Genomic DNA, 21,261 nt, shown 5'->3' with positions numbered 1-21,261 from the left:
GAAAGTACTAAAAGTCTCTGATATGCAGAAATAATGGCATAAACGGTCTCTCTCCTCTCTCTCTCTCTGCCTTGGCTGCCAGGGAGGGAAGGGCCCCCTGTCCAGTGGACACGTGACCCACGTGACCTTACCTATCACTGGAGATGGCTCACACTCCTTACCCTGCCCCCTTGTCTTGTATGTAGTAAATAACAGCACAGCCTGGCATTCAGCGCCACTACTGGTCTCCGCGTCTTGGTGGTAGAGGTCCCCTGGGCCCAGCTGTCTTTTCTTTTATCTTTTTGTCTTGTGTCTTTATTTCTACAATCTCTCAACTCCACACACGGGAAGAAAAACCCACTGGCCTTGTGGGGCTGGGCCCTACACCTGGGTGAAATAATCTGTACAACAAACCCCCATGACACAGGTTTACACATATAACAAATCTGCGCATGTACCCCTGACCTTAAAGTTATTTTTTTTTTGAGACGAAGTCTCCCTCTGTTGCCCAGGCTGGAGTGCAGTGGCGTGATCCCAGCTCACTGTAACCTCCATCTCCTGGGTTCAAGCAATTCCCCTGTTTCAGCCTCCCAAGCAGCTGGAATTACAGGTTTGCGTCACCACGCCCGGCTAATTTTTGTATTTTTGGTAAAGACGGGATTTCACCATGTTGGCCACCATGGTCTCGAACTCCTGACCTCAAGTGATCCGCCCACCTCAGCCTCCCAAAGTGTTGGGATTACAGGCGTGAGCTACTGTGCCCAGGCAAGAAGGGAATACCTTAATGGCAACTTCTCCCCGCCACTTGCCTCGCCAAAAATCTTCACATCCACCTTTGCCAGTGCTTTCCTGTAACAATGAGAGTTTTCACAATTGCTCTCTGAACAAGCAATGGTAGACCTGATCCGGAGCCTGATATTGTCATATTGTAAATTAAATCTTTTAACGTAGTGCCCTCTGAAATAAAAGGATGATCTAATGAAGAGTCCTCTTTATTTGGCACTCGATGGTGAGTGACAGTGTGGTTGTGGCAGAAACAGATCATCAACATGAGTGAGATGCGGAGGAGGCAATGGCAGCTGCCAGTTCTATGAGACCTGGGCCAGGCGACGGCTTCATAGTAGTTGAGTGTTTTATTTTATTGCAATGGTCCTGATTGCAGCAACATATTGTGGTCACAGACCCAGTTTATGTGTTTATATTTTTTATCTTAAACACACACATATATATATATATATATATATATATTTTTGAGGCAGTCTCACTCTGTCGCCCAGGCTGGAGTGCAGTGACGCGATCTCGGTTCACTGCAACCTCCGCCTCCTGGGTGCAAGCGATTCTCCTGCCTCAGTCTCCCGAGTAGCTGGGTTTACAAGTGCCTGCCACCATGCCTGGCTAACTTTCATATTTTTAGTAGAGATGGGGTTTCACCATGTTGGCCAGGTTGGTCTTGAACTCCTGGCCTCAAGTAATCTGCCCACCTGGGCCTCCCAAAGTGCTGGGATTACAGGTGTGAGCCACCACACCCAGTGAGACAATAGATTGTTGTAAACTTTAGACACCCAATTGAGCTAACAAACACTAGGTCTTATTTCTTTTATCAAACTGTGTGTTTGTACGCATTAATCAGCTTCTCTTCCTTCTCCCCCTCAAGAATAAACTTCTGTAAAAAAAGAATCATAGAGAGGCTCATTCTCTCTTCAGTCGCTTTTGCTTAGCCATTTCTACCTTAGCTGTGAGTTTAAAGTAAACCCAGGCTGGGCGAGGTGGCTCATGCCTGAAATCCCAGCACTTTGGGAGGCTGAGGTGGACAGATCACTTGAGGTCAGGAGTTCGAGACCAGCCTGTCCAATATGGTGAAACCTCATTTCTACTAAAAATACAGAAAATTAGCTAGGCATGGTGGTGGGTGCCTGTAATCCTAGCTACTCAGGAGGCTGAGACAGGAGAATCACTTGAACCTGGGAGGTGGAGTTTGCCGTGAGCTAAGAGTTCATCCTTGCACTCCAGCCTGGGTGACAGAGTGAGACTCTGTCTCAAACGAAACAAAATGAAACACAAGTAAACCCAGCCCGGTGAATCTGGGCTGTCTCTGTGGCTCAGTTTTTGTTCCACTCTAACATTTGGTCTCACGCGGAACCCACACATTCCCACACATTCAAAAAAAAAAAAAAACTTAAAAGATAACTGAAAACATTGACTGGAGTTTGAACAACTGGAGTCACAAGGTGATTTTACAAGGGCTATTTTTTTTTTTTTTTTTTGAGACGGAGTCTCGCTCTGTCGCCCGGGGTGGAGTGCAGTGGCAGGATCTCGGCTCACTGCGAGCTCCGCCTCCCGGGTTCACGCCATTCTCCTGCCTCAGCCTCCCGAGTAGCTGGGACTACAGGCGCCCACCACCTCACCCGGCTAGTTTTTTGTATTTTTTTTTTTTTTTAGTAGAGACGGGGTTTCACCGTGTTAGCCAGGATAGTCTCGATCTCCTGACCTCGTGATCCACCCGTCTCGGCCTCCCAAAGTGCTGGGATTACAGGCTTGAGCCACCGCGCCCGGCCCTACAAGGGCTATTTTTAGTGATGGGAATGACTCTAGTTGCATGAGTGGCTTGAGAAATTAGTGAGAAGGGAAGAATTTAAGATCGCCTATGGAAAGAGCTTCTTTTAGAAGACTGTTTTTGGAAAATAACTTCAAATGTAAAGCAAAGTCGGCCGGGCACAGTGGCGCATGCCTGTCATGTTAGCACTTTGGGAGGCCGAGGTGGGAAGGTTGCTTGAGCTTGGGAGTTTGAGATCAGCCTGGGCAACAGGGTGAGACCCTGCCTCTACAAAAATTGGAAGAAATTAGCCACACGTAGTGGTGCTTGCCTGTAGTGCTAGCACTTTGGAAGGCTGAGGTGGGAGGACTGCGTGAGCCCGGGATAGAGACTCTGCGCTGCAGCCTGGCAACAGAGAAAGACTCTCTCAAAACAAAACAAAACGGAAAGTTACATGAATGAAAGGTGTACAAGGAACACCCATCGTGTCTTTTACCCAGGTTCCCCAGTTAATATTCAGGCCCGCTTGCATTATCATTTGCTCTCCTCCTCTCTCTGTCTCTTTCCCTTTCTGTCTCTATCTCTGTCTCTCTTTGTTTCTCTATATCTCTCTATCTTTCTATCTCTATCTCTTTAAAATATGCTTAAATTTTCTTATTTTTTCTATTTTTGTTTTTTTCTTCCTTTTTCCTATCTCTATCTCTTCATCTCCATGTACTTCTCTATCTCAATCTCTCAATCTTTTCCTCCCTTTGTCTCTTTCCATCTCTATCTCTCTACCTCTATCTCTTTCTCTACCTATCTCTCTATCTCTGCCTATCTCTCTCCTTCCATCTCTATCTCATCTCTATCTTTCTGTCTCTACCTATCTCTGTATCTCTACCTATCTTTCTATCTCTGTCTCTATCTCTATCTCTATCCCTCCATCTCCATCTCTATCTCTATCTGTCTCTTTATCTCAATCCATCTCTTGATCTCTCTATATCTGACAAGACCGGGGTTAAGAATCAAAGCCAGAGGATACCACAGCCTCAGAGTCCAGGGAAGTTCTGGGAAATTTCCCATGCAGTGTGAGAGGATTTGAGAAAACAGGAGGGAGTCTTGGGGCATTTGTGAAGGCGATTTCTTAGAAAGAAATACAGAACTGGTTGGGTGAGCTTTGATCTGTCCTTTGGCCCATGTTTGAAGCAGATCAAATGATATCATTAGCCCCTGGGGGCATGAAATATCAGCTAATCAGCAGTCCTCTTTTTTTTTTGTTTTAACATTTTTATTACTTTTTTTTTTTTTTTAAACACAGAGTCTCACTGTGTCACCCAGGTTGGAGTGCAGTGGCATGATCATGGCTCACTGCAGCCTCAGCCTCCTTCCTAGGTTCAAGCAATCCTCCCACCTCAGCCTTCCAAGTAGCAGGACTAAAAGCACACACCACCATGCCCAGGTAATTTTTTGTTTTAAACTTTTTGGTAGAGACAGGGGTCTCTCCATGTTGCCCAGGCTGGTCTAAAACTCCTGGGGTCAAGCAATTCTCCCACCTTGACCTCCCAAAATGTTGGGATTACAGGGGTGAGCCACTGCACCAGCTGTGCCCACATTTTTCTAGGTGCAATGATACAGAATAAAAAGAAGAGAGACTAGTTTCTGCTCTCAAGCAGTTTACATTTTAGATCATGAGTCAAATCTAGATCAGGTGAAATCTAGTCCATGGTCTGTTTTGTTTCTGAGACATGCTCTCACTGTGTCGCCCAGGCTGGAATGCAGTGGCACCGTCATGGCTCACTGCAGCCTCGACCTCCCAGACTCAAGCGATCCTCCTATCTGAGCCCCCCAAGTAGCTGGGACTACAGGCATGTGTCACTACGCCCGGCTGGTTTTTGATTTTTTTTGTAGAGATGGAGTCTTGGCATGTTGCCCAGGCTGGTCTCAAACTCCTGAGCTCAAGCGATCCACCTGCCTTGGTTTCCCAATGTGCTGGGATTACAAGCGTGGGCCACTGTTCCCGGCCTCCTTGCCAGTTTTTGTAAGTTAAGTTTGATTGGAATGCAGCCATGATCATTTGTTTACGTAATGTCTATAATTGCCTTCATGCTGCAATAGCAGAGTTAAGCAGCTGCAACAGACACTGTGTAACCTCTGTGGATATGCACATATGGGGGGGGTTAGAGAAGGGATTATTATACTTTAAGTTCTAGGGTACATGTGCATAACGTGCAGGTTTGTTACTTATGTATACTTGTGCCATGTTGGTGTGCTGCACCCATCAACTTGTCAGCACCCATCAACTTGTCATTTACATCAGGTATAACTCCCAATGCAATCCCTCCACACCCCCCCATGATAGGCCCCGGTGTGTGATGTTCCCCTTCCCGAGTCCAAGTGATCTCATTGTTCAGTTCCCACCTATGAGTGAGAACATGCAGTGTTTGGTTTTCTGTTCTTTCGATAGTTTGCTGAGAATGATAGTTTCCAGCTGCATCCATGTCCCTACAAAGGACACAAACTCATCCTTTTTAATGGCTGCATAGTATTCCATGGTGTATATGTGCCACATTTTCTTAATCCAGTCTGTCGCTGATGGACATTTGGGTTGATTCCAAGTCTTTGCTATTGTGAATAGTGCTGCAATAAACATACGTGTGCATGTGTCTTTATAGCAGCATGATTTATAATCCTTTGGGTATGTACCCAGTAATGGGATGGCTGGGTCATATGGTACTTCTAGTTCTAGATCCTTGAGGAATCGCCATACTGTTTTCCATAATGGTTGAACTAGTTTACAATCCCACCAACAGTGTAAAAGTGTTCCTATTTCTCCACATCCTCTCCAGCACCTGTTGTTTCCTGACTTTTTAATGATTGCCATTCTAACTGGTATGAGATGGTATCTCATTGTGGTTTTGATTTGCATTTCTCTGATGGCCAGTGATGATGAGCATTTTTTCATGTGTCTGTTGGCTGTATGAATGTCTTCTTTTGAGAAATGTCTGTTCATATCCTTTGCCCACTTTTTGATGGGGTTGTTTGTTTTTTTCTTGTAAATTTGTTTGAGTTCTTTGTAGGTTGAGAGAGAGATTTTAAGAAATTGTCTCACATGATTGACGAGGCTGTCAAGTCTGAAATCTGCAGGGTAGGCTGGAGACCCTGGGGAGAGTTGTTGACTCTGAAGTCAGAGACTAGAGGCAGGACTCCTTCTTCCTGTGGTGGATTTCAGTCTTCTTCTCTTAAAGCCATCAACTGATTGGTTGAGGCCCACCCACATTATGGAGGGTCTCCCAGGGACTTTATTCAAAGTCTACTGATTTAAATGTTAGTCTCTAAGCCAGGCACCGTGGCTGTAATCCAGCACTTTGGGAGGTCGAGGCGAGTGGGTCCCCTGAGGTCAGGAGTTTGAGACCAGCCTGAGCAACATGGTGAAACCCCGTCTCCACTAAAAATACAAAAATTAGCTGGGAGCAGTGGCGCATGCCTGTAATCCCAGCTACTAGGGAGGCTGAGACAGGAGAATTGTTTGAACCCAGGAGGCGGAGGTTGCAGTGAGCCAAGATTGCACCACTGCATTCCAGCCTGGGCGACAGAGGGAGACTCTGCCTCTAAATAAATACACAAATAAATAAAAGTCGAAATTATAAAAAAAAATCTCTGCAAAGTAAATTATGATGTAAGGCTGGAGTGTTGATATTCTCCTATGGCAGGACCGTGAAGGTGTATTGCTGGCCTTGCCGGACGAATGCTAACTGCTTCTGGTCGTCTTTATTAACGTATGGAGTGAAAAACCATGGAACAGGCTGGATGCAGTGGCTCATGCCTGTAATCCCAGCCCTTTGGGAGGCCAAGGCAGGAGGATTGCTTGAGCTCAGGAGTTTGACACCAGCCTGGACAACATGGCGAAACTTCATCTCTATAAAAAATATAAAAATCAGCCTGGCGTGACCAGGTATGGTGGCTCACACCTGTAATCCCAGCACTTTGGAAGGCCGAGGTGGGCGGATCATGAGGTCAGGAGTTCGAGACCAGCCTGGCCAATATGGTGAAACTCTGTCTCTACTAAAAATACAAAAACTAGCCAAGTGTGGTGGTGTGCACCTTTAGTCGCAGCTACTTGGGAGGCTGAGGCAGAAAAATAGCTTGAACCCTGGAAGCAGAGGTTGCAGTGAGCTGAGATCACACCACTGCACTCCAGCCTGGGCAACAGAGCAAGACTCCATCTAAAAAAAAAAAAAAATTAGCTGGGTGTAGTGGTGTGTGCCTGTAGTCCCAGCTACTTGGGAGGCTGAGGTGGGAGGATCAATTGAGCTTGGGAGGCAGAGGTTGCAGTGAGCTGAAATTGCGTTACTGCACTCAAGCCTGGGTGATAGAATGAGACCCCATTAAAAAAAAAAGACAAAAGAGTATTAACCAGATTGCTGGGTACAGTGGCTCACGCCTGTAATCCCAGCACTTTGGGAGGCCAAGGCGGGCAGATCACGAGGTCAGGAGATCAAGACCATCCTGGCTAACACGGTGAAACCCTGTCTCTACTAAAAATACAAAAAATTAGCCGGGTGTGTGGTGTGTGCCTGTAGTCCCAAGCTACTTGGGAGGCTGAGGCAGGAGAATGGCATGAACCCGGGAGGCGGAGCTTGCAGTGAGCCGAGATCACGCCACTGCACTCCAGCCTGGGTGACAGAGCGAAACTCGCATCTCAAAAAAAAAAAAAAAAGAAAGTATTGACCAGATCAATAGCTGCACAGTAGGCACCAGGGGATGTGTTGATTATTCAGATAATGAACCAAAACTGGTACAGCAGCTGCAATTAGTCAATGCTTCATTAAGCTTAAAATTTTATCTGTCATCTGAACTCCATAAACCTTTACTCTTTGACCGTTAGACCACAGTGGCCTTTCAGGTCTCTTGAAATTGGCATTTAGAAGTAGTATGCAGTAGTCCCTGAAAAGTCTGCTTGATTTCCTTTTGTGTAGTGCACAGTCAAACTGGTAAAAGGTTTTATTTCGCTGAGGTGACAACTGAAAGAGAGATGAACAAGACAAATATTTTGACAGCATGCTGGGATCCGTTCCCAAGAGGGCTTGGCCTCTCATTTACTCAAGGTGTTCCGGGTCTATAAATTAGCTAAAATCGGCCGGATGCACTGGCTCACGCCTGTAATCCCAGCACTTTAGGAGGCTGAGAGGCAAGTGGATCACAAGGTCAGGAGATTGAGACCATCCTGGCTAACACGGTGAAACTCCGTCTCTACTAAAAAATAAAAAAAAAAAATTAGTGGGGCGTGGTGGCAGGTGCCTGTAGTCCCAGCTACTTGGGAAGCTGAGGCAGGAGAATGGCATGAACCCAGGAGGTGGAGTTTGCAGTGAGCTGAGATCGCGCCACTGCACTCCAGCCTGGGTGACAGAGTGAGACTCTGACTCAAATAATAATAATAATAATAATAATAATTTAGTAAACAACTTCCCATCAATTTCCCTGCGGGGAACACTATCATGAAGCAGCTAGTGCTGTCAGTCTCTGTGAGTTAGACTGTTCTGATGGCTGCTTTGACTTTCTGTTCATTATGGTAAATATGCTCACCTTGTTGCTGGTGATTAAGTGGGGACAGTAGACCCCTGATAACCTGGTACCCAGTTATCCCCATAATATTTAGGGTTCCAGATTCAGTGGCAGTATTTCCACTGTAATTTCTGAACTTATTTATTTATTTTTGAGACACAGTCTCTCTCTGTTGCCCAGGCTGGAGTGCAGCGGTGCGGTCTTGGCTCTCTGCAACTTCTGCCTCCTAGGTTCAAGGGATCCTCCTGCCTCAGCCTCCCAAGTAGCTGTGATTACAGGCACACACCACCACACCCAGCTAATTTTTGTATTTTTTTTTAGAAATGGGGTTTCACCATGTTGGCCAGGCTGGTCTTGAACTCCTGGCCTGGAGGGATCCACCCATCTCGGCCTCCCAAAGTGCTGGGATTACAGGTGCGAGCCACCATGCCCAGCCTTGAACTAATTTACAGGAAGGCTTGATCACAGAACTCTTCAAGGATGCTGGGGTTCCTTAAACAAATTTATTTATTTATTTCCAGACAGGGTCTCACTCTGTTGCCCAGGCACGAGTGCAGTGGTGCAATCATGGCTTACTACAGCCTGGAACTCTGGGGCTTAAATCATCCTCCCACCTCAGCCTCCCAAGTAGCTGGGACCACAGGTGCATGACACTACATCCAGCCCCTACAAGTTTTATTTTATTTTATTTTAGATGGAGTCTCGCTCTGTCGCCCAGGCTGGAACGCAGTGGTGCGATCTTGGCTCACTGCAACCTTTGCCTCCCGGGTTCAAGCGATTCTCCTGCCTTAATCTCCTGAATAGCTGGGATTACAGGTGTGCTGCACCACATCCAGCTAATTTTTTGTATTTTTAGTAGAGACAGGGTTTTGCCATGTTGGCCAGTCTGGTCTCGAACATTTTCCCTGATTTTCTGACTATGTAAATTGGAAAAATCATGTTGTTATTTTGGAGTGGAAATTAAAGATGATTCTGGTGAGGATTCACGAAGAAAAGAGGAGAGCTACAGAGAAAACCTCTGTCATCTTAGAGAATACATCGTGAGAATGATGTTGGTAAAAATATGGCTGTTAAAGATCATTCTAGTGAGATCTCAGATGGAAATAAAGAATAGGTTATTGGAAACTGGAGAAAAGATGATCCTTGTTATAACTTATCAAAAAGCCTGGGCAACATTGTGAGACCTCATCTCTATAAAATAAAATGAAACAGGCTGGGCGTAGTGGCTCATGCATGTAATTCCAGCACTTTGGGAGGCCGAGGCGGGTGGATCACAAGGTCAGGAGATCGAGACCATCCTGGCTAACACAGTGAAACCCCGTCTCTACTTAAAAAAGAAAGAAAGAAAGAAAAAAAATTAGCCGGGTGTGGTGGCAGGCTCTTGTAGTCCCAGCTACTTGGGAGGCTGAGGCAGGAGAATGGCGTGAACCTGGGAGGCGGAGCTTGCAGTGAGCTGAGATGGCACCACTGCACTCCAGCCTGGGTGACAAAGCGAGACTCCATCTAAAAAAATAATAAATAAAATAAAATAAATAGCTACACATAATGATGTGTGCCTGTAGTCCCAGCTACTAGGGAAGCTGAGGTGGGAGGATCACTTGAGCACAGGAATTTGAGGTTGCAATGAGCTGTGATTGTGCCACTGCACTCGAGCCTGGGCAACAGAGTGAGACCCTGTCTCCAAAAAAATTTAAGAAAGTAGCAAAGGACTTGGCTGAACTGTGTTCTAGTGGTTTGCAGAAGGCAGATCTTAGAAGTGACAAAACTGGATACTTAGCTGAGGAAATGTCTAAGCAAGGTGTTGAAGGAGTGGCTTGGTTTCTTCTTACAATTTATAGCAAAATGCAAGAAGAGAAAGGTAAGTGGAAGGAATTGTTAAGCAAAAAGGAACTAGAACTTGAAGATTTGGAAACTTCTTGGTCTACGCACATTGCAAAAAACGAGAAAGCTTGTTCTGAAGAGAACGCAAGCATAGATGTGAGCCATGGATTTAATCAGCCATCTCCCCAGAAGCTAGGAATACAGATGGGATTATACCAGCAGAGACACTGCCGGTTCAAACTAAAAGGAACAGAGACAGAACAACCTAAAGGAAGGATTTCAGACTTCTAGGATTCAACAGGATGGGATGATGAAGCTATTCGGCTGTGAGTATGCATTAGCCTTTAAGAAAAGGGAAGAATGGGGCCGGGCGCGGTGGCTCAAGCCTGTAATCCCAGCACTTTGGGAGGCCGAGACAGGCGGATCACGAGGTCAGGAGATCGAGACCATCCTGGCTAACACAGTGAAACCCCGTCTCTACTAAAAAATACAAAAAACTAGCTGGGCGAGGTGGCGGGTGCCTGTAGTCCCAGCTACTCGGGAGGCTGAGGCAGGAGAATGGCGTGAACCCAGGAGGTGGAGTTTGCAGTGAGCTGAGATCCGGCCACTGCACTCCAGCCCGGGCAACAGAGCGAGACTCCATCTCCAAAAAAAAAAAAAAAAAAAAAAAAAGAAAAGGGAGGAATGACTTTAAAGGCAATTCGGAGATCATCAGGGCTGTCCCTTTCAGAGCAAAAGGAGTCTGGCTCCTCTTCACCTTCAGAGGGCAGGATTTCTTCCTCACTGTCAAAGGATCAGGGACCACCACAGACAGCCTCGGGATCCTGAGCCGAGGGGTGAATCTGTCCTGCGGATCTGAATTGATGATGCTTCCCTGGTGGTCTAGTGGTTAGGATTTGATGCGCTGTCTCCCAAAATGGTGATGCTGCCGCTGCAGTGGGCCTGGAGGCAGAGCATGGGAGCAAAGAGGATTATTCTCCAGCCTTAAGATCTAATGGAATTTGCCTTGCTATTTTGAACTTGCTTGGGGCCCATCATCACTTTCTTCCTTCTGATTTTCTTCCCTTTTGGAATGGGAATCCTATGCCTGGCCCAGCATTTATTTAATTTATTATTATTATTTTTTTATTATAGTTTAAATTCTGCGACACACGTGCAGAACGTGCAGGTTTGTTACACAGGTATACACGTGCCATGGTGGTTTGCTGCACCCATCAACCCATCCTCTACATTAGGTTTTTTTTTTTTTTTTTTTTTTGAGACGGAGTTTTGCTCTGTCGCCCAGGCTGGAGTGCAGTGGCCGGATCTCAGCTCACTGCAAGCTCCGCCCCCGGGTTTACGCCATTCTCCTGCCTCAGCCTCCCGAGTAGCTGGGACTACAGGCGCCCGCCACCTTGCCCGGCTAGTTTTCTGTATTTTTTAGTAGAGACGGGGTTTCACCGTGTTAGCCAGGATGGTCTCGATCTCCTGACCCCGTGATCCGCCCGTCTCGGTACATTAGGTATTTTTCCTAATGCTATCCCTCCCCTAGCCCCTCACCCCCCGACAGGCCCCGGTGTGTGATGTTCCCCTCCCTGGGTCCATGTGTTCTCATTGTTCAACTCCCACTTATCAGTGAGAGCATTTGAGACAGAATCTTGCTCTGTTACCCAGGCTGGAGTGCAGTGGCATCATCTTGGCTCACTGCAGCCTAGAACTCCTGGGCTCAAGTCATCCTCCTGCCTCAGCTTCCCTCCAGGCATGAGCCACCATCCCTGACTATTTCTCTAATTTTTGTTTTTGTAGAGATGGGGTCTTACTATGTTGCCCTGGCTAGTCTCGAACTCCTGGACTCAAGCAATCCTCCCGACTTGGCCTCCCAAAGTGGAGGAATTATAGGTGGAATTATAGGAATTATAGCTGTGGCTGGGTAAGTCTCTGGTATTTCGTTATGGCTCGCAGACCAGGCTAATTCAGTCCCCATTCCAATTTTCATAATCCCATATTCCTTCACAATCAATGACCTTGCTTTAACTGCAGACACCACCTGAGACTGAAAATTCAATCTGTGTTGGAATCCAGTGAGTGATTTATGCAAAAATAGATTTTTTTCTTTTTTTTCAAATGGTGGTCAGGCAGGCATGACAGAGATGAGAGGAAAAAAAAAAGTCAACACCAGGTGATACGGTTTGGCTGTGTTGCCACCAAAATCTCATCTTGAATTTTAACAATCCTCACAAGTCAAGGGCGGGACCAGGCGGAGATAATTGAATCATTAGGGGTTTCCGCCATACTGTTTCTCATGGTAGTGAAGTGCTCTCAGGAAATCTGACGGTTTTACAAAGGAGAGTTCCGCTGCACCAGGTCTCTTGCCCGCCACCACGTAAGACGTCTCTTTGCTCTTTTTCATCTTCTGCCTTGATTGTGAGACCTCATTAGCCATGTGGAACTGTGAGTTCATTAAGCCTCTTTCCTTTATAAATTACCTAGTCTTGGGTATGTCTTTTTTTTTGAGTTGGAGTCTCACTCTGTCGCCCAGGCTGGAGTGCAATGGCACAATCCTGGCTCACTGCAACCTCCACCTCCTGGGTTCAAGCGATTCTTGTGCCTCAGCCTCCCGAGTAGCTGGGATTACAGGCAGCCATCACACCTGGCTAATTTTTGTATTTTTAGTAGACATGGGGTTTCGCTATGTTGGCCAGGCTAGTCTCAAACTCCTGACCTCAAGTGATCCGTCTGCCTCAGCCTCCCAAAGTGCTGGAATTACAGCCATGAACCACTGTGCCTGGTCAGTCATTTCTTTTGGAATATCAAAGTTGTGATTTGTTTCTGACAATATGCAGTTTGGGCAGCAGATGGCCATCAGCTAATGCCATTTCATTGCCATCCAGAAATTTACGTGTAGAAAACTTAGTGTCCTCCATGCTATTTTCATCAATTTCATCAGGGAGAGGATAACTCACATATTCATAAGTTTTTGCAGGTTTTTTTTTTCTTCAACTTTTAAGTTCCAGGGTACACGTGCAGAGGATGTGGAGGTTTGTTACATAGGTAAATGTGTGCCATGATGATTTGCTGCACAGATCAACCCATCACCTGTGTATTAAGGCCAGCATTCATTAGCTATTCTTCCTGATGCTCTTCTTCTCCTCACCCCGCTGACAGACACCAGTGTGTGTTGTTTTTCTCCCTGTGTTCATGTGTTCTCATCATTCAGCTCGTAGTTACAAATGAGAACATGCAATGTTTGATTTTCTATTCCTGTGTTAGTTTGCTGAGAATACCTGCTCCAGCTCCATCCATGTCCCTGCAAAAGACATAATATTGTTCCTTTTTATGGCTGCATAGTATTCCATGGTGTATATGTACCACATTTTCTTCATCCAGTCTATCACTCATGGGCATTTGGGTTGATTCCATGTCTTTGCTATTGTGAGTAGTGCTGTAGTGATCATATGCATGCATGTATCTTTATAATAGAATGATGCATATTCCTTTGGGTATATATCCGGTAATGGGATTGTTGGGTCAAATGGTATTTCTGCTTCTAGATCTTTGAGGAATCACCACACTGTCTTCCACAATGGTTGAACTAATTTACACTACCACCAACAGTGTAAAAGCATTTTTTTTTCTCCACAACTCACCAACATCTGTTGTTTCTTGACTTTTTAATAATCACCATTTTCTGTAGGGTTTTTAAGAGATCCCTCACTCATGCCTCATTAACTTCTGGCCTTGAATTCTTGGTCTATGTAGAGAATTTGGCAAAGATGTCAATTCCAGCAGTATTTGATTCTGGGTGTTTTGGTGAAAGCTTTAAGTACTTGGGAGGACATAAGACTTCTTCAGGAGATTCCTCAATCTTATTTGACTTCACAGTTGAAAATTATAAGTGGTGGGTTGTTCCCAGGAGCCTTGCTTTGCAGATCTGCAGGTTTCCTTTTAAGATCAACAGTTGTGACACTAAAGAAAACTCCTTTGGAATCATGAGGAATCTCTGGGAAAAAAGGCAGATTCCTGTGCTTTCACCATCACTGACCGCCTTGACACAGAGCTCAGTGAGGGGCTCTTTGTCTTCCTCCTTCAACTTGTTCAGTGTCATTGACAATGCCAAGGCCAGCTCAACTGGGCTTTGCAAATGGTGGCAGCTGCTGCTTCTGCTCCAGGGCTGCTCTGGCTGATGGCTGGGGCCATGCTGCTCACTGGACAGTCTGGCATTGAGGACTTGTGGCTTGAGCCACTTCCTCAGCTAGCTTTAAATTTATCAAAGGGAGATTGTCCAGGTGAGCCTGAGTTAATCACACAAACTCTATAAATCTGAATGTAGAAGGCAAATATCAAGAAAGTAAGAAGCCAGAGAGATTCAGACCTTGAGAAGGATTTGACCTGTCATTGCTGGCCTTAAAGATGGTAGGGGCCACATGACAAAAACCCAAGAACATCTTCTAGGAGCAGAGTGATCCCTGGCTAACAATGAGCTAAGAAAACAGGGGCCCCAGTTCTGCACTTCAAGGAACTGAATTCTGCCAACAACATTAATGAGTCTGAACACAATTCTTCCCCAGACTCCAGATGAAAACACGGCGTAGTCAACTCCTTGATTATGTAACCCTGAGAATAGAATCCAGATAAATCTTGGCCAGATTCCTGATGCACAAACACCATGAAAATAATGAATGAGTGTTGTTTCAAGCCACTAAGTTTGTGATGATTTGTTACACTGCAGTAGCTGATTAATACACTGGGTTATGTGGCCAACCTGTTGATTGGGATCCCCAGTCCTATTTTGCATAGATACTTCAGAACCATGGACAGTGGAACACATGCCAGGGGAGAGGTGATTGGCTGCATTAGCTACCATCCAAACTGGAGAGATCCTATTGGACCATCTTTGACCTGAGCACTGATCCCTGGACCAGTCAGATTTTGTCAGGGTCTACAGACTCAACTTCTTGCCAACCATGAAAATGGTGCCTCAGGGGTCCTGCAAGGGCCTGAGTGAACAAGTCCCTGCCTAGTTCTTCAGAAGGATACTGCACCGCCCTCTTCCTCATCCACATTAGCCTCCTTTGCCTTCTTCCCATTTCCAGCCATTGCCCCAGTGGTGTTCCTGTGCTCAGGAACTCCCTTCTTTTCTCTCTTTGAAACTTATCTATCCTTTACCTAGCCAACTCTCATTTTTTCTTTTTTTCTTTGAGATAGAGTCTCTCTCTGTCACCCAGGCTGGTGTGCATTGGCATGCTCTTGGCTCACTGCAAACTCTGCCTCCCAGGTTCAAGTGATTCTCATGCCTCAGCCTCCCCAGAAGCTGGGATTATAGGTGCATGCCACCATGCCAGGCTTTTTTTTTTTTTTTGAGATGGAGTCTTACTCTGTCACCCAGGCTGGAGTGCAGTGGTGCGATCTTGGCTCACTGCAACTTCTGCCTCCCAGGTTCAAGTGATTCTCCTGCCTCAGCCTCCTGAGTAGCTGGGATTACAGGTGCCTGACACTACGCCCTGCTAATTTTTTGTGTTATTAGTAGAGATGGGGTTTCACCATATTGGCCAGGCAGGTCTTGAACTCCTGGCCTCAAGTGATCCTCCCATCTTGGCCTTCTAATGTACTGGGATTACAGGTGTGAGCCACCATGCCTGGCCTGATATCTCTGAAATTTAAAAACTATTTAGAATATCACTGGGACTTATGTGCTTTCATTGCTAATGGCCTGCTGCTAAAACTATAAGCGCCTTCCCTCTAGGCCCAGGGACTGTCACAGAAGAGGTGGGCATGTTAGATGGTAAGGGCCAAATTTGAGGGATAGAATTATTTCAGACCCTCATACTCAAGAACAGGCACACAGATGCCCAAACATCTGCCAAAAATAAGACTGTCTCTTGGGCTGCTATGTGGCCTCTCTCCATCCATCCCAACCACAGAAAGTTTTGCTTGCCATAGAATTAAACAAAAATTATGGAGAGGATATCCAGATGCCTGGTGTATTAGTCTGTTTTCATGCTGCTGGTAAAGATATACCTGAAGCTGGGTAATTTATACAGGAAAAAGGATTCACAGTTCCACATGTCTGGGGCAACCTCATAATCATGAAGGAAGGCAAGGAGGAGCGAGTCACGTCTTACATGGATGGCAGCAGGCAACAAGAGAGCTTGTGCAGGGAAACTCCTGTTTTTAAAACCATCAGATCTCATGAGACTTATTCACTGTCATGAGAACAGCATGGGAAAGACTTGTCCCCATGATTCAATTGCCTCCCACTAGGTCCCTCCCACAATGCATGGGGATTCAAGATGAGATTTGGGTGGTGACACAGGCAAACCATATCACCTGGTGACAAAGCCTTCTGGGTATAGTGCTCCCAGTAATAAAATTATGCCAATTATATAAACAAGTTTATCAGCCACTTTAGGAGAAATTACTAAAAAGACTACAAAAAGCCTTGCAGCACATTGAAAGTCTCTAAATTCCTTACCTTAAATGGTTTTAGGAAAATGCTTATGTTTTGTATTACTAAGTGCTGCAAGTGTGTAACTACAACCAATATTACAGTAGCTCAGTGCATAGAACTTAAATAGATGTCAATTTTATAACCTCGCCTTTTGGCATTTGATTTTTGGCTCTTATGTTACTTAAAGGATTCCCAAGGTTAATGAGAACCTGCCCACTGCCATTCCCATCTGGCCTGGAACATTTAGTCGGCTATAAATATTTTGACTCCAAGACCTTTGGCCATAGGGGCCCCACCAAGGGACATGTTGGGACTGGGTAGGCAGACACACCACCCCAGCAATAATATGGGACAAAATAAAAGTTTGGCCATTGATGCTGCATCTGGTATATAATGACCAAAAAAAGGGGGAATGTAAACTAATAATTAAATCCCAAGCTCCCCCTTCCCACTGCCACTGACAGAATGGATCCCCCCTTGGCCAAGGGAACCCCCTGTAAAAAAAAACCTTAAAAGCTTAGTTCCCAGACATAATGAGATGGGAGGCCAGACATACCTTCCTTTTGTGGTTTAGACACAATAACTGACCAGCCTTAATGGTCAAATAAAAATCACAAGACGAATGCAACAGACTTACTGTAACAATAAGATAGCAAATTAAGCCAGGTATGGTGGTATGCACCTGTAGTACCAGGTTGCCAGGTCTGACCTACGGACCCTGACCCAGTGACGGATGAAAGACATACACTGACACAGATATTTTGCCTGTCAGTGTGGCTAAGGGGCTCTGCTGCCTGAGTCAGCAGAATCGGCCTTGATAAGCCAGTGAAATTCACATTTATTTAGTACAGATTAAATGACAAAGGTCTCAAGTAAACACCACTGGAGGGTAATTAACATTGCCGACCTCCTGAGTAGAGAGCAGACATGCACCCACAGATGACCAAAGGTCAGTCTTAGGACCACATGAGTAAACAAGCTATTTAGATAAACTCCTCTACAGTCCTATGTATCTATGCCTTAAGCTTTTAAGATAATCCAGCTGCCTTCAGCCAAATCTTCTACTTAAGTTATACAAACTCCTGGGCTTCCAAGAAAGTTTGTGTCTATTTCCTGTAACTTTATAATTTCTCCCACCACCCTGACCGATCCCCTACATCTCCCCCTTCTCTGTTTTTCACATCAGGCCTTGTTGTTTGAAGAGTACAGATGTGTGCAGCAACAGGTCTGTCAGGCGAGGCAGTCGTTGCTCTTATTCTGGCTTTGCATCCTAGAATTAGCAAATCACATGAGATAAACGTGAGTATAATCAGTAACATTCTTTTCCAATCAAGGAGTGACCTGTAATGTTACTTGGCACTTTAGTTTGATGTGTGCTGTTACTAAAGATCTCCACTGGGGGTATGTTAGTTTCTTCCAGTGAAGCACTCACATTTTTAGAAGCTGGAAAGGGGTTGTTTGTCTAAGCAACAGGGCAGAAAAAAGGCAGATTAGAAGATGGGCTTAATAGAGTGTGGCAGGTACAGGTAGCAGGCAAAGTGAGAGAATGAAAAAGGAACAGATTATCTGGAGTGAACGGTGTTTGTGTTTGGAGTAGGATTTGCTTAGCCTTCGGAGTTGTCCTCTTCAGCATCCTCCAGATAATGTCTGGGGCCTGTGTTGTCTGATGAAGTCACATCATCTGGGGCTGTGGGTCCTGCAGGGTCATCTCCTTCATTTCTGGTATTGGGTTGGGTCCTAGCCATGCCATGGTAAGGTTTGATGCATCATGCTGGAATCCAAAGAGAACCTGAGGGGGTGTGAACACCAGCATATCCTCTTCCCCATGTTAGCAAATCATGTGGACCACACCATTCATTACTATTTACATCCTTCCATAAAACTACAGGTTTTGTGTCTTGAGAAGTTTTAGCAAAGTGCTTTTCTATAGCTGGTGGAAATTTGTCACCTAAATTTTAAAAATGAAGGGTAAATGAGGCATGTGCTAGTAGTGTTGCAGGGTGCTTACTCATACTTTCCCTCTTTTTGTTTTCTGAGCATATTTTTAAGGATGGAGTGGGCATGTTCTACTATGGCCTGTTCTTGGGGGTTGTATATAAAGCCTGTGGAATGTTGGATGTTCCATGTGTGACGAAATTGTTGAAGTTGTGAACTGGCGTAAGTTGGACCATTATCAGTTTTAATTTTTGTGGTCTGCCCCATAAACGCAAAAGTTAAAAGAAGATGTTTAATGACATGTTGAGTGGACTCTCCAGGAAGAGCATGTGCGCTAATTAAATGAGTGTAGGTATCAACAGGTACATGTACATATCATAGTTTTCCAAATTCAGGGATGTGTGTACATCTATTTGCCATAACTGATTAGGTTTGAGTCCGCTAAGGTTAACACTTGTAGAAGGAGGGGGTGTGCCTGTGAGTTGGCAATCTGGACATTGTAGGATAATTTGTTTAGCTAGTCTCTGGGTAAGTTGAAATTGTTTAGATAAGTTTCTCCAGTTTCGGTGGAAAAATTAGATATGTTTCTCCAGTTTTGGCAATTGGGTGGCTTGGTCAAGCAGTGATGTCATAACTTGTAGGTCTGCTTGATCATTGCCCTAACCCAATGGGCCAGGCAGTGAGCTGTGGACTCGAATATGGGTAATAAAAATAGGTTGTGTACATTGATCTAGCAATTTCTGAAGTTGGAGAAAAACAGTGCACAGGGTGGGCTCCAGAGTAAACTTAGTGGGTGCTGTCTCAAAGTTCTGCAATAAATAAACATAGTAAGCAGAGTCACTAACAATATTGATGCGCTGAGTGGAAAAAGTCTCCAAAGTCAATATTAAGGCTCCAACTTCAGCTCTTTCAGTGCTAGTAAACCCATATCGAGTGAGAGAATTATGTGGTCTCCACCAGACAGCCACTTTTCCATGTTTACCCGAGCCATCAGTACACAGTATGAAAGCATTAGGTATGGGGGAGTGAACTTTTTTTGTAGGTAAAATCACAGTAGTTCGAGATAAGAGCTGAAGGAGTTTGTCAGCAGAAAGGGCATGCTCTATATGGCCTGTGTAATCAGAGAGGGCTATTTGTAGATCTAACGACAGGGGCAAAACTGCTTCAAATTGCTTTTTACTTAAAGGAATTCTTATGACATTAGGATCATAACCTAGCAACAGATTGCATCATCTGTGGCCTGAATAGATGACTTCACTGATTAACTGGATATAGGGAGAGAGTGAGCAAAAAACCCATTCTAGAAAGTGTAGCCCTGGGGCCATCTGTCCTATTAACTCTGTAGGGGAGTGTTTAGTGGGAAAAATAAACAATTGAATTGAATACCATGGATCAAAGTAATCTAGTTGCCTTGGAGAGATAGCTTGCTCTATCTCTTCAATTTCTTTTTTCGCTGTGAGGGTTAAATACCTGGGAGAATCCAAGGCTGTATTGCCCTTTAAGATAGAAAACAGGTTTTGCAATTTACCATTAGTAATGCCCAAGTTGGGGCGAAGCCAGTTAATATTGCCTAGTAATTTCTGATAATCATTTAAGATGTGTAAGTTGCTAGTATTTGATTTAACCTTTTGAAGTCTTACTGATCAGGAAGTTAGTACGTACCCAAGATATTTCCAAGGAGAAGACATTCGTACTTTTTCAGGTGGGTGCTATGATGAAACCTCTTAACTTTACATTCTTTACAACAGAGGTATATAAACTTAAAAGCATTGGCTCCACTGGGGCTGCTAGTAATATATCATTCACAAAATGAATACTCTTGCAATTAGAAAATTCTTTTCTACTGGGGAGCAAAGCTTGATTTACATGATACTGACACATGGTAGGACTGTTCAGCATTCTTTGAGGAAGCACTTTCTAACAAAATCGGCAAGCTGGCCTTTCATTATTGGTAGCTGGTATGGTAAACGCAAGTTTTTCTCCCTCCTGCTTTGCAAGTGGAATGATATAAAAGGAATCTTTTTTTTTTTTTTTTTTTTTTGAGATGGAGTCTCGCTCTGTTGCCCAGGCTGGAGTGCAGTGGCCATTCTCCTGCTTCAGCCTCCCGTATAAAAGGAGTCTTTTAAGCTGATGACGATTATAGGCCAATCTCAAGGAATTGCCATGGGGGAGGGGTTGATCGCCCCAGCTGAAGGGACCCCATAGGTTGCAAATTAGTATTAATAGCACGTAAGTCATGCAAAAGTCTCCATTTACCGTACTTTTTGGGAATAACAAAGATGGGCGAATTCCAAGGGCTGTTAGATGGTTCTATATGGCTGGCTTTTTATTGCTCTTCAGCTAATTCATGGATTCTTTGCAATTTCTCTCCCTTCAGAGGCCACCGTTCTACCCAAATTGGATCTTGACGGAGCCACATCAGGGGTAGGGGAGGGATAATAACAGTGGCCATTATTAGAAAGGGATCTGCAGAGTGACGCCCCCATTGGGCTAAAAGGTCCCATCCCCATGTTGCAAATGACAGGATCTCACTCTTGTTTTATGGTTGAATAGTACTCCATTGTGTATATGTCCCATACTTTATGTATCCATTCATCTGTTGATGGAAATAGATTGCTTCTGAATCTTGCCTATTGTGAATAATGCTATGATAAACATGGGAGTGTAGCTATCTCTTTGATATACTGATTTCCTTTCTTTTGAGTATATACCTAGCAGTGGGATTGCTGGATTGTATGGATTTAGTTATTTGAGGAACTTCCATGATGTAGGGAGACCCCCTGAAACTATTGCTATGGAATAAAAGATGAAATGCTTCTGATTATTGTAAATACAAAATTGCATGCAGGATTGTGTAAAGACAATGCCAGGTTGGACTGCCAGAATGAGCCAACAGTGCGTGATGTGCTTCCCCCTGTAGAGAGCTTATGAATGGATGTGCAGTCAGGGAGGTTTCACATCACCAAGATTCCTATCCCAGAAAAGCAGATGTTCATAGCTCTGGGAATGGAATGCAACCTTT

The 21,261-nt window shown here is 44.9% G+C and overlaps 1 pseudogene; it reads right to left on the bottom strand.

Annotated features, from left to right (window-relative positions):
* Positions 1-10,759: 10,759 nt before the first annotated feature.
* Positions 10,760-14,953, bottom strand: LOC104665470 (annotated as a pseudogene).
* Positions 14,954-21,261: the final 6,308 nt, after the last annotated feature.

This window comes from Rhinopithecus roxellana, chromosome 8 (genome assembly GCF_007565055.1).
Source record: "Rhinopithecus roxellana isolate Shanxi Qingling chromosome 8, ASM756505v1, whole genome shotgun sequence".
NCBI classification, from domain to species: Eukaryota; Metazoa; Chordata; class Mammalia; order Primates; family Cercopithecidae; genus Rhinopithecus; species Rhinopithecus roxellana.
Note: the sequence above shows the minus strand (reverse complement) of the source record. Positions and strands in the feature narration are given on the sequence as shown.